The 3,961-nt window shown below is 35.6% G+C and overlaps 1 pseudogene; it reads right to left on the bottom strand.

Annotated features, from left to right (window-relative positions):
• Positions 1 to 433: 433 nt before the first annotated feature.
• Positions 434 to 1,151, bottom strand: LOC140821654 (photosystem II 22 kDa protein 2, chloroplastic-like; annotated as a pseudogene).
• Between the last annotated feature and the right edge of the window lie 2,810 nt (positions 1,152 to 3,961).

Below are 3,961 nucleotides of genomic sequence, written 5' to 3'. Positions count from 1 at the left end.
CAACCCCAAAATAAAGTCCATAGAAATGTCAATCCAAGTTCTTTTTAATAATAGCACGCAAAAGTGTTCCCAAAGTTCTATTGACAACTTCTGTTTGTCCATCTGTTTGAGGATGACAAGTAGTAGATTACAACAATATTGAGCAAAGTTTAGCGCATAAAGTAATCCAAAAATAGAATCCCTCCCCTTCTTAGTCCTAGGCAACCCCAAAATAAAGTCCATAGAAATGTCAATCCAAGTTCTTTTAAGAATAGCACGCAAAAGTGTTCCCAAAGTTCTATTGACAACTTCAGTTTGTTCATCTGTTTGATGATGACAAGTAGTAGATTACAACAATATTGAGCAAAGTTTAGCCCATAAAGTAATCCAAAAATAGAATCCCTCCCCTTCTTAGTCCTAGGCAACCTTATCGGAGTAACGATAACAATGACATTCAATCATCTCCATCGTCAGTAAGAAATTTTCCAGTGCCAGGATTTATGGCTGCGAAGAAGAAGAAGGCCACATTGAAGAGAATAAGGGGTTCGATCTCGGTGATGGGAACTCCGGTTTTGATGTTCAACTGAGCCAAAGCCCCTTTTCCAGTGACGATCTCTCCGATTATTGAGAATGCAATACCAAGTTGGCAGCCAGTCTCCCAACGAAAAGCTCGTTGGCTTTCGTGAATCCGAATAAAGGACCTACACACAATTTCAAAACGTATACTCACTATTCAATACCAAAAGAGAGAACTGATTTTAAAACAATTTCGAGAGAGCGGTGAAATAATGGTTAGATACCTCCTCCACCAAGAGCCAATGCAAACCTGAAGCCTTTCCCAAGAGCAATAACGGCCCTGTCAAGTCCGGCAGGTTCGTCGACAAATCGGCCGCGTTCGCCTAATGCTCCGATGGCTCCTAACAAGTTGAACAGTATGAAAAATAGAAGAAGAGGCTCAGCTTCGTAGATTGGAATCCCAGTTTCCAAATTCAATTGTGCTAAGATCCCCTTTCCTGTAATTGCTTCTCCAAGAAGTGATGCCTGCAAATTGAATCACGTGACATTTGACACAAGTAAAAAATGCCACAATCTAGTAATTGACAAAGATCCAACAAATGAAGATGTGATTGTCAAGTAAACTCACAGCAAAGCCAATCATTGCAACACGACCAAGAAATAGCTAATTATAACGTATTTCTTATTTGTATCTTATAAATTAATAATAATACAAATATAAATTAATTGTAATACTAAATTTTTTATGCACAACATATGTAAAACAACAATTATGATTAAAAATTAAAAAAATGTATCTCTTATTTGTATCTTATAAGTTAATAATAATACAAATAATTTTTGGATGACAAACCGAAGTTGTAATCTGTTTGAGGATGACAAGTAGTAGATTACAACAATATTGAGCAAAGTTTAGCCCATAAAGTAATCCAAAAATAGAATACCTCCCCTTCTTAGTCCTAGGCAACCCCAAAATAAAGTGCATAGAAATGTCAATCCAAGTTCTTTTTAAGAATAGCACGCAAAAGTGTTCCCAAAGTTCTATTTACAACTTCGGTTTGTCCATCCGTTTGAGGATGACAAGTAGTAGATTACAACAATATTGAGCAAAGTTTAGCCCATAAAGTAATCCAAAAATAGAATCTCTCCCCTTCTTAGTCCTAGGCAACCCCAAAATAAAGTCCATAGAAATGTCAATCCAAGTTCTTTTTAAGAATAGCACGCAAAAGTGTTCCAAAAGTTCTATTGACAACTTCAGTTTGTCCATCTGTTTGAGGATGACAAGTAGTAGATTACAACAATATTGAGCAAAGTTTAGCCCATAAAGTAATCCAAAAATAGAATCCCTCCCCTTCTTAGTCCTAGGCAACCCCAAAATAAAGTGCTTAGAAATGTCAATCCAAGTTCTTTTAAAAATAGCACGCAAAAGTGTTCCCAAAGTTCTATTGACAACTTCAGTTTGTCCATCTGTTTGAGGATGACAAGCAGTAGATTACAACAATATTGAGCAAAGTTTAGCCCATAAAGTAATCCAAAAATAGAATCCCTCCCCTTCTTAGTCCTAGGCAACCCCAAAATAAAGTGCATAGAAATGTCAATCCAAGTTATTTTTAAGAATAGCACGCAAAAGTGTTCCCAAAGTTCTATTTACAACTTCGGTTTGTCCATCCGTTTGAGGATGACAAGTAGTAGATTACAACAATATTGAGCAAAGTTTAGCCCATAAAGTAATCCAAAAATAGAATCCCTCCCCTTCTTAGTCCTATGCAACCCCAAAATAAAGTGCATAGAAATGTCAATCCAAGTTCTTTTAAGAATAGCACGCAAAATGTTCCCAAAGTTCTATTGACAACTTCAGTTAGTCCATCTGTTTGAGGATGACAAGTAGTAGATTACAACAATATTGAGCAAAGTTTAGCCCATAAAGTAATCCAAAAATAGAATCCCTCCCCTTCTTAGTCCTAGGCAACCCCAAAATTGTGGGGACCCGGACGCTGATCTGTCTTACTAATCATCTTTGGGATTTAATTATCAATTAAGATAAAACATGGTCTAAAAAATTTTTTTCTTTTTAAAATGTAACTGCGGAAGGTAATGAAATCTAAACAATATACATTTCTGTATAAAAACTACAGTTAACTACAGTTCAGTAGAAAAGTACAATACTGTACAACCTAAGTCTAAGGTTCAACTACTAAATTCAAGTAATAAACCAAATCTGCTACAAGTCCGGAATCACCACACTAACTCGTCTTCTCTCATCGTCATCTCGACCCTGATCCAGCCCCACCTGTTGTCATGCACACATACAAAACAAGACAACAGCCGGATAACTCCGGTGAGAATAAATCCCAGTACAAAACATGGTAAGCATGTATATAAACAAACTAAATCATAAAACATGCTATCGTGTATAGAAACAATTTATTTCATAATCTATGAAATTAATCAAATAAGCATGCAACTCAATTCAGATAAACATGCATATAAACCATCTTAATCATAAAACATGCTAACCCAACTGAAAGCAGTAATGATGGGTACCATGATCTATGAGCCACATCCATATAAGCATGCAGTTCTAATCAAATCATGTCTAGACTTGACTCGATCTATAACTCTAGGGATCCCGTTGTGAATAAGACGTCACTGTCTGTCACCTACCCTACCAATCGAGGTGCTGTACGTCTTATTCCTAGACTTCGGCCTGATCTGTATCCGCATCTACAATAGGGGCGGTGATCTTCTCCTAAGCTGTGATATCGTCGAACATCTAGAAGTCTGCCTGATCTCCAGACTGTCCTATCTTAATGCATGAATACACAATCTGTAAACAAACATAATCATTCTAATGCAATGCCACAAGATCTGTAAACAAAGCATAGCAAGATTTGTATACAAATTCTATAAACAAATCTATAAAAAATCATATCAAAACATAAATAATAGTCTAGTATGTGATTTTATTGGGAAACTCAAATAAGATCTGATTTGAGTTATATATTCCCAGATATCACATGAATTATACCTTTATCTTCCCCGTCTGAGGAAGACGAAGTCTCGAAGTCCAGTCTGTCCATATCCGATCTGAAATGACAATAACAAATACACTGTATCAATGTGTAGTTCAAATAACAATCTGTATTCACAATCTGTTCTGATCAATACTCAACTCAGTACATAATCTGATCAATATCTGAACAAAATACCATCTGATTCATATCAACAACATCAGGATATAATCTAAATCATATCTGAATCTGATCAATCTAATTCAACTGATGTTTCAATGGCATAATAACACAGTCTTGTAATCCCGTCAGTCTCAACATCACAATATCATACAGAATTCATAATATATCTCAGTACAATCTATAACTTCAGTATTCTGTACACTTTAATCAATAATAACACAACTCTGATATCAATTCTCAATCAAATCATTTCTGAAAATCATAACAATTCC

Source organism: Primulina eburnea, unplaced genomic scaffold, assembly GCF_022965805.1.
Source record: "Primulina eburnea isolate SZY01 unplaced genomic scaffold, ASM2296580v1 ctg675, whole genome shotgun sequence".
NCBI lineage: Eukaryota > Viridiplantae > Streptophyta > Magnoliopsida > Lamiales > Gesneriaceae > Primulina > Primulina eburnea.
Note: the sequence above shows the minus strand (reverse complement) of the source record. Positions and strands in the feature narration are given on the sequence as shown.